At 39.1% G+C, this 15,258-nt stretch overlaps 1 protein-coding gene across 1 annotated transcript in view; it reads left to right on the top strand.

Moving 5' to 3' along the window:
• The window catches only part of LMNTD1 (lamin tail domain containing 1), a 169,563-nt gene that overhangs the window by 92,731 nt on the left and 61,574 nt on the right, over positions 1-15,258 (top strand). The window contains exon 2 of the mRNA XM_043440407.1: positions 7,448-7,508. The gene's annotated coding sequence lies outside the window, so the exon portion shown is untranslated. The remainder of the gene's footprint in view (positions 1-7,447; positions 7,509-15,258) is intronic.

Raw genomic sequence — 15,258 nt, 5'->3', positions numbered from 1 at the left:
TCCAGGGAGAAGCATTTCTTCCCAGTTTCTTACTTGAATTGAAAATGATTGTCTCTAGGGACAAGCATTCTTCCCAGTTTCTTACTTCTGAGTAGCAACACTGCCTTCTTCAGGTCTTCACTTGTCTTTCAGAGCCTGCCAGACTTCTCAAAAAGAGCCAGGTAATCACCCTCCAGATGAATGATTCACTGTGCAATTTGTGGATATAATGGGATTTGTTCATTTGTAATTTCATCAAGATATAATTTTTGAGTAAATATTGTTGTAATGCTATAATTACCACTGTGGTGAATCTGTTCATTTGCTTTTGCAAATATTTATAAGGTTATCTATTCTATGCACTGGGGAAGGAAAAAAGATGCCCAAGAAATGGCCCCTGACTTAAGGGAGCTTTGAGTCTGTTATGATTGGGTAAGGCATGCGCTAAGTAACTGTAATGTAATGTAATGTAGAAAGTGATAAAACCAGAGGAAAGGAATGGAAAAGCTATCCCATGATATTCAGGAGAGAAAGAAATCATTTCTAGTCTGGGAGAATCAAAAAATACTTTATGGATGATATGAGTTATAATATTAAGGGGGAAAGTAATAAGGATTATCATTTAAAATGCTTTGTGCACTTAGTCACTCAGTCGTGTCTGACTCTTTGTGACCCCATGGACTATAGCCCTCCAGGCTCCTCTGGCCATGGGATTTTCCAGGCAAGGATACTGGAATGGGTTGCCAAGCCCTCCTCTTTGCCATGCCGCCTCCTCCTTTAGTTACATTATTTTATGTAGTCCTCTATGAAATCAATGTAAATTCCATTTTACAGCTGAGAAAACTGGTTTTGAAAACTGAACAGGTTTTTAGAGGCATAAACCTTGTTGGGAAGACTGATGCTTATCAGTGGGAATAGTCGGAAGGAAGGCAAGGATGTGGGAAAGCCAGGGGCACATGCACAGATACTACACAGATCATTGGAAGCGTAAAGGCAAGTGATAAGAGAGATAAAACCGAGTGCTTTGTTTTAGCTAGATAATGAAGGAATCTATGAGAGTTGTCATGGAGATAGAATAAAATAGCCTGGTTTACTGAAGTTCTAACAAAGGAGGAAAGTGAAAGTGAAGTAGCTCAGTCGTGTCTGACTCTTTGCGAGCCCATGGACTGTAGCCTACCAGGCTCCTCCATCGATGGGATTTTCCAGGCAAGAATACTGGAATGGGTAGCCATTTCCTTCTCCAGGAGATCCTCCCAACCCAGGGATTGAACCTGGGTCTCCTGCATTGTAGGCAGACACTTTACCGTCTGAGTCACCAGGGAAGTCCCTACCAATGGAGGAATAGTTGTCAAGCATGAGGCAGTGATCCGGGGATTAAGTGTCTAGGAGAAAGTAATACTAGAAGAAATAGTGAGCACAAGAGAATATGGGACATTAAGGTCCTGTCCTAATGAGCTTAATTACAAGTATCCCAATACTGTCTGTGCCAGCAGAGTAAGAGTTAGGAGAAAGGGCCAAGCAATTGTAGGATGTAATCAGTGGTAAGGCTAGTGCCCATGGAGGGATCATCTTAGACCAGAGTGCTTCAGACTCAAATGTGGTTCAGTGAGGTACCATAATATGCAAAAAGTGATCCTCATACGTGGACCTTGGTGACTCATGAAGTACAGGGAGACTCATTCTCATCAAGGAAGACCTTTCAGTGCCCAATGAGAGAGACTGAGAGCAAATCTGAACCACAAGGAAAAAGACTGATTTATGCAAAAGGGGGCTTCTCTGGTAGCTCAGCTGGTAAAAAAAAATCTGCCTGTAATGCAGGAAGCCCTGGTTCAATTCCTGGATCAGGAAGATCCCCTGGAGAAGGGATAGGCTACCCACTCCAGTGTTCTTGGGATTCCCTGGTGGCTCAGATGGTAAAGAATCCACCCACAATGTGGGAGACCTGGGTTTGATCCCTGGGTTGGGAAGATCCCCTGGAGGAGGGCATGGCAACCCACCTCAGTGTTCTCTCCTGGCAAATCCCCATGGACAGAGGAGCCTGGTGGGCTACAGTCCGTGGGGTCGCAAAGAGTCAGACACGGCTGAGCGACTGAGCACAGTACAGCACAACGTGCTAAAAGCATTGATCAGAACCAGTTCTGCCCCCTCTGCTAGTTACCAGTTTCCTAGGGTGCGAAGTTGACTTTTAATCCCCATTCTATCATTGGACAAACTGGCATAACAATTGGGCATCAGAGACTTAGGTGGAAGGATCAGCCAAAGAGTCTTCTGGCTGGAGATTTGTGGTCTTTCAGTGGAAGACTGAAATGGTATGCTCTACACCGCTCTAGGGATCTGTTAATTTCAAAGCACCCTTACATTAAGCATGAAGAAGTCAAAGAATTACATTACTTCTAGTCCATGTTTGTTTACAGAGAAGGTAACTGATATCTACTGCCAGCCTGAGTTCTCGTTTATTCTAAATATATATATATATATTTTTTATTTTTGACTGTGCTTTGTTTGGGTCTTTGTTGCTGTGCATGGGCCTTCTCTGGTTGTGGAGAACGGGGGATACTCTCTAGTCAAGGTGTGCAGACGTCTCGTGGTGGCTTGTCTTATTGCAGAGTGTGGGCTCTGGGTGCGTGGCTTCAGTACTTGTGGCTCCCAGGCTCCAGAGCACAGGCTTGGCAATTGTGGCCCTTGGGCTTAGTTGCCCCATGGCATGTGGGATATTCCCAGACTAGGGATCAAATCTGTGTCCCCTGCATTGCAAGGCAGATTCTTAACCACTGGACCACCAGGGAAGACCTCATTAATTCTAGAACAATTATGGGTAGCTTGAGTAGGGTTGGAAAAATCTGAAACCATCAGTAGGCGGTTGAAATCACTCAATTAGTTTAAGAGGAGAGCATAAACAAGAGATTTTAAAGTCGTGAAGATACAATGTGTGTGTGCTCAGTCGTGTCCAGCTCTTTGAGACTCCCTGCACTGTAGCTTGCCAGGATCCTCTGTCTAATTTTTCCAGGCCAGAATACTGGAGCAGGTTGCCATTTCCTCCTCCAGGGGATCTTCCTGACCCAGGGATTGAGCCTGAGTCTTTTGCATCTTCTGCATTGGCAGGCAGATTCTTTACCACTGCACTACCCGGGAAGCCCCTAAACAGATACAATGGTTGCAAGTTTTTTTTGTGTTTTTTTTTTAAGTGAAATTGTTGAAGGAAATAGGAAAGGGAAAAAGCAAACAGAGGGAGGATCCAAGGACTGACACAAAGGGCTCCTCTGAACATGGAGAAAAAGAGGAGGAAGGGGAGTTGCACAAGAATTTGGAGAGAAGGAGGACAGGAGAGAATGACAGATGTCGTACAGAAACAGAGAAGGAATAAAACCATTAGATGGTCTACTAGGAGGTCATTGTGACCCCTAAGAGCAAGCATGATTTATGCATGAGTGAACAAATCATACCACAGTGGATGTAACATGAGTGAGCAGTAAGGAAATGAAAGCAATATAGTTTTTTCCCCTCAGAGATACTTGGCTGTGGAAGGAAGGAAGGAGGGAAGGAGAGGCAGGAAAGGAACTCTGAGCATAGAAACTCAAGAGTTGAGAGAAGTTTTTCATTTTGATTTTCAAATCTTTGAAGTGTTGTCTTTGAAAAGAATTTTCCCTAATCTTCAGTGTCTTATTGCTTCTATTTTCGGCCGTGGGGTCAGAGTCATAGGGTCCTGGGTTCAGTTTATGCTGCTGCGTACTAGCTTTACCTTTCCCATGGAGCATAAGGTGTATGATTTTGACAAGTTACTTAATCATACTTGTTTCACATGCAGATGAACATTATGCTTTTTTTACTTTGTGATCCTTCTTCCCAGGAGGAGGTCTGATTAAATCAGTTGTCATCATTCAATGAAGCGCAACACTTCTGCAGAGAATAGTTCACCAAGACCTTCTCAGATGTGCTGCTAATCTATCTGCACAAGGTTTTTACAAGATAAATGATTATGACTCTAGAATAGTAATACCACCTTATACATGCATTTTTCTTTAAATATTTACAAAGAACTTTCACAGGCATTTTCTAATTAAATTTGCATAACATGCTCTCTGAAAGCAGAAAGAGTGAAGTAGCTTAAAAAAAAAAACTAGATAATAAGGCCAAATAAAAATTTCCAAGTGGCAAAATAAATTTAATCTCATCTTGAATTTGTCATGGAACCTATAAGCTATAGGACCAGTTCTTTTGTCTAAGCACAATACCAAAGGGAATATTTCTTTTGTTGACTCCAGTATATATTGTAAAGAGTTGAGCCAAAAGACATACAAATATTTTATTTAAACAATATGAGAATCGGGATTTAGTAAGGGCTGCCCAGGTAATTTGGACTAATTCTCCTACTGAAAACAAATAGAAAAGCTGGGGAAATGTAATAGAACTAAAGACACCAAAATGCTATCAAGTCAGTCAAGCGCTGTGTTTCTAAGATCCAAAAGAATGAAAAGACCCAGAAGGATAACCAATCTGTAAAGTCAGATTTGGCCTAAGTTTGTCAGGTTATTTTAGGAAGAAATGGTTGAGAGAATAAACAGAGATTTTACAGATTTATGGATACAGAGGACAGAAGTTGGAGTTCAAGGCCCAACAAAGAGAATATCTAGTAACATCTCGCTCCAGATTCTTGTTGGAACCTTGAAGGTCCAACCTAGGCGTAAGAACAGGCCAGACAGAGACTGGCCTTCACTGAAACAGAAACCCAGCTCCAAACTGTCCTAAGTCCTAATTGAATTAATTAAGTTAATATGGACTTTCTGTGTCCCCAACCACATTAAAGGAATATATCATCTTAGGCCTAAATTAGATCTATAATTTTTTCATAAACTATAATTGTTAATCAAGAGTACTCAGAAATATGAGGAAACAAGACAGGTGCCTAACACTAAGAAATAATAGGTATAAGGAACTTACGCTACTCAGTAGGGAAAGATATATATGGTTGTTATTTATTTGCTGACTTGTGTCTGACTCTTTTGTGACGCTATGGACTGTAGGCCACCAGGCTCCTCTCTCCATGGGATTTTCCGAGCAAGAATACTGGAGTGGGTTGCCGTTTCCTTCCCTGGTAAAGAGTCTGCCTGCAATGCAGGAGAGTTGGGTTCAATCCCTGGGTCAGGAAGATCCCCTGGAGAAAGGAATGGCTATCCACTCCAGTATTCTTGTCTGGAGAATCCCATGTACAGAGGAGCCTGGTGGGCTATAGTCCATGGGGTCACAAAGAGGAGGACACAACTGAATGACTAATTTTCTTTCTCCAATACATACACACACATATATAGATATAATCTAGTAAAAAAAAAAAATGAGCAAAGGACCTGAATAAACATTTTCCCAAAGAAGACATACAGATGGCTAAGAGGTATGTGAAAAGATGCTCATCACTAATCCATCGGAGAAATGCAAATCAAAACCACAATGAGATATCACTTCACACCTGGACATAGTTTTTGTCAAAAAGACAAGCAATAACAAGTGTTGGTGAAGATGTTGGGGAAAGGGAATCCTTTCACACTGTCGGTAGGAATGTAAAATAGAGACAAAATCTGCAAAAAATGATGAATCTTCCCTGTCTGTAATTTTTATAAGTAGGAAAAAATCAGTGAGGATAAAAATAACACAAATATTGCTGTTACTTTAATTGAGACATATAAAACCCTATACTCAACAAATTCAGAATATGCACTGTCTTCAAAAGCAATAAAAATTTTTACAAATATGGACCATATGCTTGTCATGAGGTAATAAAATTTCAAATAAATTATTCAGAGTATGAACTCTGGCCACAGAGGGATTTAATTAAAAATCACTTAGAAAAAATCACTTGAAAATCTTTATATGTTTGGAAATTAAGCAACAGCTATCTAAAAAACTATGTAAATTAAAAATACATATTTAAATAAGTGATAATGAAAAGACTGAGTAGTAACATTTTTGGAATAAAGTTCTGCCTATATTAGAAAATAAAAATATGATGTAATTATCTAACTATCCATCTTAAGTATTCACAAAAAGAATAGCAAACTGAACCCAAAGAAAGTTTAAAAATGTATAATAAAGAGGATCAAAAGCCAGTGCTTGGTTCTTTAAACAGACCGAGCAAATTAATGAAGGGAAAAATATGTAGAAGAGCCAAATAACCAGTATCAATAATGAAAAGGAGATAACATCATGGATTCCACCAACATCAAAGAGACTGTAGGAAAACACAGCTTACCAGAAATTAATGAAGAAGAAATAGAAAATATAATCAGCCCTATAACTATTACTGCCCAGAAAGTAAAGTCCAGAACCAAAATATTTCACAAATACATTCTACATAGGACATAAGGAAATCATAATGCCAATCCTGAGCACTGGAAAAAGAGAAAACACTTACCAGTTTGTTTTATGAGACCAACATAATCTTTCTTTTCTTTTTTTGGACAAGGTAATGGCTATAATTCCCTGTGTTGTACAATGTATTATTGATGCTTATTTATTTTATCTTTTAACCCCATTCCCCTAACTTGCCCCTCCCTCTTTCCCACTGGTAACCACTAGTTTGTTTTCTGAATCAGTGAGTCTGTTTCTGTTTTGCTACATACATTCATTTGTATTATTTTTTAGATTCCACATATAGGTAATATTGTTTCCCAACTCAGGGATCAACCCAGGTTTCCTGCATTGCACACAGACTTCTGCATTGCAGGTGGATTCTTTACTGACTGAGCTATGAGGGAAGCTCATTTATGGCTGAGTAATATTCTATTTTGTGTGTGTGTGTGTGTGTGTATAAAATACATCTTCTTTATCCATTCATCCATTCTTGGACACTTGAGTTACTTTCATATATTGGCTCCTGTAAATAGTGCTGCTAGGAACATTGGGATGCATGTATTCTTACAAACCAATGTTTTCATCCTTTCCAGATACATACCCAGGAGTGGAATTGCTGGATCATCTGATGGTTCTAGTTTTAGTTTTTTGAGAACCCTCCATGTGGTTTTCCGCAGTGACTGTACCAATTTACATTCCCCACCAACAGCGTACAGGTGTTCCCTTTTCCCCCACATCCTTCCCAACATTTGTTATCTGTAAACTTTTTAATGATAGTCATTCTGATAGGTGTGATACAATAGCTCATTGTTGATTTGATTTGCATCTCTCTAATAATCAGCAGTATTGAGCATCTTTTCATGTGCCTGTTAGCCATCTGTATGTATTCTTTGGGAAAATATCTATTCAGGTCTTCTGCCCATTTTTATTGGGTTACTTGTTTTTTGATTTTGAGTTGTATGAGCTGTTTATATATTTTCGGATATTAACACTTCGTTCATTGTCATTTGTGAATATTTTCTCCCATTCTATAGGTTGTATTTTCATTTTGTTCATGGTTTCTTTTGCTGAGTAAAAGTTTAAAGTTTAATTAAGTTCCATTTGTTTATTTTTGCTTTTATTTCAGAGACCAGCATAATCTTCATACCAAAACCTGACAAGACTATTATCAGAAAGGAAAGTTACAGGTAATCCATTCTTTCCAAATTGATCTGTACAGTCAGTGCAATCCCAAACAAAGTCTAAGCTGGTATTTTCACAATTGACAAAGTGAAAGTGAAAGTCACTCAGTTGTGTCCGACTCTTTGTGACTCCATGGACTATATAGTCCATGAACTTCTCCAGGCCAGAATACTGGAGTGGGTAGCCTTTCCCTTCTCCAGGGGATCTTCCCAACCCAGGGACCCAACCCAGGTCTCCCACATTGCAGGCAGATTCTTTACCAGCTGAGCCACAAGGGAAACCCATAATTGACAAGATTATTCTAAAAATTCACATGGAAATCAAAGAATCTAGAATGGTCATGATACTATTAATTTTTTTTTTTTAAAGACCTGTGTACAATACTGGGGCTTTGCAAGTGGCTCAGTGGTAAAGAATCTGCCTGCTGATGCAGGAGATGAGGAGAGATCCCCTGGAGAAGGAAATGGTAGCCCACTCCAGTGTTCTTTCCTAGGAAATCCCATGGACAGAGGAGCCTGGCGGGCTACAGTCCCTGGGGGTCTCAAAGAGTAGGACCCAACTTAGCGACTAAAACAACACCACGAAGTATACTACAAAGTTACCTTGATTAAGACAGTGTGGTAATGGCACAAGGATAGACAAATATACTCTACTCATAAAATGCATCTTTCAGAGAGTGAAAATGTAAATTATAATCTGAGAGAATATATTTGTAATACATAAATTCAGCAAAGAAATTTGACCTGGAGTAAAGTACGTCTATGAATCCAAAAAAGAAAAAGAAAAACACTCATACTCTTACATACAAATAGAAGCAAGAAACTCCTGAAATATCCTGTTCAGTTCAGTTCAGTCCCTCAGTTGTGTCCAACTCTTTGTGACCTCGTGTGCTGTAGCATGCCTGGCCTCCCTGTCCATCACCAACTCCCAGAGCTTGTCCAAACTCATGTCCATCGAGTCAGTGATGTCAACCAAGGAAATATTCTGTAATTAATCTAATTATTGACATTGTTGTTGTATAGTCCTTAAGGCATGTCCAACTCTTTTGTGACCCCTTGGACTGTAGCCCAGCAGGCTTCTCTGTCCATGGGATTCTCCAGGCAAGAATACTGGAGCGGGTTGCCATTTCCTTCTCCGGGGGATCTTTCTGACCCAGGGAGCAAACCATCATCTCCTGCATCTCCTGCATTGGCAGGTGGATTATTTACCACTAAGCCACCAAGGAAGCCCATGTAGTGCATAGTGAGAGTGTATTCTTCTCCTTGGCCTGGGTTCACAGCCCTCTCTGATCTGGTCTCCACTATGCATCTGACTCTACCTACCACTGCACACTCAGGTCATCTCTCTGCCTCAGCCATTAATATTCCTAAACCATGCCTATCCCGGATTTGAATGCTTGCAGGAAAAGTACATCAATACTGTCGAGTCATAACAAATAATTAATATGTCTCTGTTGAGTGAATGCATGCATGAAAGAATAAAATAATATCTTCCTTCCTGTTCTCCGCTTTTCAAAATCCTATCTATCCTTTGAGGTCCACACATACTGCATATCCCATCTCTTCTGTGAAGGCTTTCCTACTAATTCTTCCCTGAGTTCTTCTAGCTCTTAACAGAACTATCCTTTGATTTTTATCACATTCTGTAATGCATTATCTTTTTTTTCATATTCACAGATGCTATTGTCCCATCAAAAGAATAAATTCCAGAAGAGCAAGGAACATGTCTGTCATCCATTAGTATTATAAAGTATCTGTCCAACTGTCTTGTAAACAGTGGTGCTCAATATTTTTCAGGGAAAGAAGAAGTGTAATGATGAAAAATGCAGTCCCTAAATTCAGATAGACCTGAACTCTGGCCTTGGTTCTGCTGTGTGGCTCTGGGCAGTTACCTGACTGCTCTGTCAGTTTCCTCATCTGTGAAAGATGGATAATAATACATCCTTAAAAGGATGCAATGAGTGCATGCATGTGTGCATGCTTAGTCTTGTCTGACTCTTTGTGATCCCATGAACTGAAGCCCTGCCAGGCTCCTCTGTCCGTGGGATTTTCCTGGCAAGAATACTGGAGTGGGTTACCATTTCCTCCTCCAGGGGATCTTCCCCACCTAGGGATCAAACCCACATTCCCTGAGTCTCCTTCATTGGCAGGCAGATTCTTTACCACTGTGCCACCTGGTAAGGCTATAATATACATAACAAAAATAGGAAATACATGTTAAATGATAGCTAGCAGTAGTATTCAGTATTAATTATGGCTCTGACTTGTAAAAGCATTCACTCCGAAAATTAACAGGGAAACAAACATGAACACAGACCAGTAACCAAAAAACTGAGAATAATAGAAAAGCCAAAGAAAATTTCCAGCATGTGAAAATGTCCAGCTTGTCTTTCTTCTACTGCAGACTAATCTACACATGGCCAAAGGTCTTCAGGGAGTTCTGTTTCCTAACACTGCAGGAATTTTCTCATTCCATCTCAGATGTCTGTTTTCTCCCCTCTTTCTGATATACAGGGTCTCAAACAAATGACACAGGATAGCTTCAAAGACAGTATTATCCACCCCAGTAATTTCTTTTCTGCTCGTAGTGAAGGTCAGAAGTGTCCTTCTCTTGCAAAAGACATAATGCAAACCTCAGGGTTCTTATATCCTTTAGGACCCTCTCAATTTCTTCTCCTGTCTCATTAGCACATGAGAAGAAAAGCTGCTAAATAACTTAAATTTAATTTTACATTTGTTTATACTTCAAATTAAATGGTTAGATAGTATCACCGGCTCAATAGCAAACTCTGGGAGATAGAGGACAGAGGAGCCTGGCGTGCTGCAGTCCACGGGGTCACAAAGAGTCAGGCACAACTTTGCAATTGAATGACAAATGAAAATACTTCAGATTATCAGGAGAATAGTTAAAGCACCTTCATTTATGTATCTAGGATTCTCACGGGATTTCTCAAGAGTAACTGATCCATCCTTAGTGAACTGTACCCCTTATTGCCACCTATTGCCATCATTACCATCAATGATGAATAATGCTGAGAGTAGCTACCACAGATAAAATTTGTTACGTGTGCCCTAACCAAGCAGGAAGGGGTGAGGCAGGATTGAAGCCCCTTCTTGCCTGGGTGTGCTTCCACACTGAGTTGGGAGAGGCTCCATTCAATCTTACTTTTGTGCCTAACACCATGGGCAGAGCCCATATTCAGGTTTCTAATAACTCTCTTTCATAGTCCTTTAATCCATGGCTACTCACACTTGTTCGCAAGGGGCACTAGTGTTCCATAAGCTGTACAGAGCAAGTGTTTGACTGTGATATTGAGAGATTGCCTTTACCCTATTTACAAAGGAAAAATGTTAATGGATCACATATTCTCAATTCAAATTTTTTCTCCAGTCATTTTTTACAAGTCCTTGTCTCCAGACACCACTCCTGCTTAAGGTTGCCAGTAGATGAGAGAAGAAAATGAAATTGCAAATTCCTATGAAGAGGAAATCTCAAAACCAATCATTTGTTCTTGGCTGAACACTTTGTTGGGTGATATATTTTAAGATGTGTGAGCTGGTAGTTGTGAGTTTATATGGTATCTAAATAATATAGGTGCATTTCTTTTTGCTAGTAAAATATATATATAACTAGTGTGTAGAGGAAGTAAAAATGTATTGATTTGTGTTTTTTAAAATATTTAACAAAGAAAATGTTGTTCTGCAAATAAGAGCATATGTTCTGGATCTCTGCCCTTCTGAACAAGTCTGAGATGCTCTGTCTCAGAATAGATATTTTATTCCTCCAAAGAACATGGATAGAAATGATTCATGGATAAAGGCTGAGCCTCAGTACATGTACTTATTTATTTTACATGTAATTTCATGTATCTATGTAGCTATTTATGAACTGTTGCTGAAATGGATATGAATGTTTGAGGATTCAAGCCGTTGTTTGACATTTAGTATCGCGTAAACAAATCTGAGTTCTTAGTTTTGTTTGGCAATAGAATTTTGTGATTGGGAAGGGCCATGAAGGTATTCAGAGCAAAATATCTGAAACTTGAACCTCCCAATAACTGGCCTTCTGCCCTCTCCTGTGAACACCTCCAGCAGGACCTTCACATGACCCTAACTTCAAGGTGAAATAATAGCATCTCTGTTCAAGGCCGTGTTATTTACGTGTGGATCTGTGTGAAGGAAATGAAGCAACACAGCACATTCTTAGACTAGCAGGATGCTTTACAGTAGGAATTTGTACCATGAGTGCAAATGTGAAAGTGTATCCCTATGTATACAAATTCTTTGAATCATAGATAGTGGAGCAAAATCATGTTTTAAATTGTAATCTTCAATTACATGATACTCAGTTTAGAAATTTCCATCCATGGCCTGAGAGGGGAAGAAAATTCTCTTTATATATACTACCTTCATTCACACAAGACATTTTATTTATATTACTGATTTAATCAAAATCTCCTACTGTGCAAATGTTCTCCATATGGGGAAACAGAAGACCAGAGTGCATAAAGCCAGTTCTTTGTGTCTTTCAACTTTTAAAAAATTATGGACATATAATGTTTTGCCTATTTTTTTTTTTTTTAGATTACAGGATATGGCATTTTTTTTCTTAATCAAGGTAAAAGCTAACAATATAAAACTCAGTTATCATCATCTTATTTTGCCCTGTATATACTCTTTCAATTTCTCAGGCAAAATTTTGGTGTCTTCCCAATAGAGGATATGGTCAAACAGAAATGATACAGAGTCTGAACGATGGGAGAGAGTGATCTGAGACCATAGCAAAGAGAAAGATCAGGACTGAACTGGTTCAGGGGCAGAGAAGTAGTTAGGCAGTTACCATGGAAGGAGTTAGGAAGCTATTGGAGAGTAATTACAGCAGAGAAACAGGGAGTAGAGTGAAGGGGATTTTGTAAGAAATGGATGTGAGACCAAATCCTGGATCAGCCATCCAGTGGCCATATACCTTTGGAAGAGGTTTTCATCTCTCTGGACTGCCATTTCCTCAAATGGGGAGACTCCCATCTTCCAGAGCTGTGGGGAAAGAACCTGTGTGAGGCTGGTGAACCTCATAAACAGTGTTTTTGCTTTTCCCTTTCAGCTCTAACTTGACTCTGTCCTTCCTGAATTAGAGACAGCCGTGATGATGATGTTATTAAGTGTAAAGAGTCTGTCGTTATTGTTCAGTTGCCCAGTCATGTCCAACCCTGCAACTCCATGGACTGCAGCATGCCAGGCTTTCCTGTCCTTCACTCTCTCCCGAAGTTTGCCCAAGTTCATGTCCATTGCATCGGTGATGCTATCCAGCCATCTCATCCTCTGACACCCTCCTCTCCTTTTATCCTCAATCTTTCCCAACATCAGGGACTTTCCCAATGAGTCAGCTGTTCACATCAGGTGACCAAAGCTTCAGTATCAGTCCTTCCAATGAATGCAGAGTCTACACATCCCCAAATGACCCTCCCTTTTCACTACAGAGAATTTCAAAATTTATAGAAAAAATAAAATGTATAACAAACCTCTGTGTACCCATTACCTAGCTTCAACAATTACAAGTCACTGTCCATCTTTTTCATCCACAACTCCATCCACTCCCTACTTTCTGCATTCAGATCAGTTCAGTTCAGTTCAGTTGCTTAGTCGTGTCCGACTCTTTGAGACCCCATGAACCGCAGCACGCCAGGCCTCCCTGTCCATCACCAACTCCCAGAGTCCACCCAAACCCATGTCCATCAAGTCGGTGATGCCATCCAACCATCTCATCCTCTCTCATCCCCCTCTCCTCCTGCCCTCAGTCTTTCCCAGCATCAGGGTCCCCTCCAATGAGTCAGCTCTTCGCATCAGGTAGACAAAAGTATTGGAGTTTCAGCTTTAACATCAGTCCCTCCAATGAACACCCAGGACTAATCTCTTTTAGGATGGACTGGTTGGATCTCCTTGCAGTCCAAGGGACTCTCAAGAGTCTTCTCCAACACCACACTTCAAAAGCATCAATTCTTCCGTGCTATTTTTTATAGTCCAACTCTCACATCCATACATGACCACTGGAAAAACCATAGCCTTGACTAGATGGACCTTTGTTGGCAAAGTAATGTCTCTGCTTTTTAGTATGCTGCCCAGGCTGGTCATAACTTTCCTTCCAAGGAGTAAGCGTCTTTAAATTTCATGGCTGCAATCACCATCTGCAGTGATTTTGGAGCCCCCCAAAATAAAGTCAGCCACTGTTTCCATTGTTTCCCCATCTATTTGCCATGAAGTGATGGGACCAGATGCCATGATCTTAGTTTTCTGCATTATTTTGAAGCAAATCTAGACATCATATCATTTTATCTACAATGTTTCAGGATGTATCTCTAAACAAGGAATTTTTAAAAAAAAATACAGTCATAATACCATTGTTGGTTGTTTTGTTGCTAAGTCATGTCTGACTCTTTTGCAACCCTATGGAATGTAGCCCATCAGGCTCTTCTATCCATGGGATTCCCCAGGCAAATACTAGAATGGTTTGCCATTTTTCTTCTCTACATAATACCATAATACACCTTAAATATTTAACAGTTACTCCTTAATATTATTAAGTATCCAGTGTACTTAAATTTCCAATGTCTTTTGCATTTTTTAGCTTACTTGAATTCAGATAAAAGTTATATTCACAAATTACACAGGTTGTTTTTTAAATATCTTGATCTATTAGCTAACGTGCTCTTCTGTTCTCTGTATTTTATGTAAATTAGAAGATTCATCAGATTCATGTTGATTTTGTTATTGTTGTTGCTACCATTATTACCTATGTCAGATAAGTTATATCACATGAACACACCAAGTGGTATTGCTTTTGAGGATGTAATTTTTCCAACTGATGAACAACTTTTGGAAAAGGTCTGAACAAACCAATCTATAATCTTCCCTCAATGTAAATAGTGCATAATTACTTCCTGGAAAATTTGATATATATTAAAATGTACAAATATTTGTCACTTATATGTAATATGGAGTTGGGCTTTAGACTCAGATAATTATAAATTATTTTTCCTTCACAATTTTAAAGCTTTTCAACATTTTTCTCCATTGGCAGAATTTTGTTTCTCCAAACAGTATTGGAAAATGTGAATATGTTTTCTGATAAAACAAATGATATCATAATGACATCCTGGGAATATATGTAGTTCAAGTATAAAATTGTTTCATAGCTAGGAAACCATCCCCATAGGAAGATGTAAGGAAACTGGGATGGTGGCAAAAAATAATAAATTCATTTAAATTCTTTTCTGAACATAAATATAAATTTATAAATCTCTTTGTGCTGATATAATTGGCCTATAAGTCTAATAAGGAATTTCCCTTCATCTCTGAGATGAAGAAAATATAGTCAAATGTATGCTGTCCTCAAATTTACTTGTGTCCTTATGTGATATACTTCTTGCCTTTTTCTTTTATTAAAACAGTTACTTTCTTCATTGTCCTTTGTATTGATATTTAAATACTGTGCATCATTCCAAGATGGAAGTCATTTTCTAATCTAAATTAGAAGATATTTTATCATTATTCCTTGAGGCAGGAATTGTTTGTTCATAGTACCTTGATGGTTCCTGGTAATAGTAAATGCTTGTTTAAATATCTATTGAATGAACTTACTCATCCAGTAATCATCATTAATATATCTTATTATTATGCACAATTATGTACTTTCATGTGTGTTAATTGTATCCCCATGCCATTATTATTATGACACATTAAATGTGTATCTTTTTACTCA

The sequence above is a fragment of the Cervus canadensis genome, chromosome 21 (genome assembly GCF_019320065.1).
Source record: "Cervus canadensis isolate Bull #8, Minnesota chromosome 21, ASM1932006v1, whole genome shotgun sequence".
Classification (NCBI taxonomy): Eukaryota; Metazoa; Chordata; class Mammalia; order Artiodactyla; family Cervidae; genus Cervus; species Cervus canadensis.
This window is presented reverse-complemented; position numbering and strand designations above follow the sequence as displayed.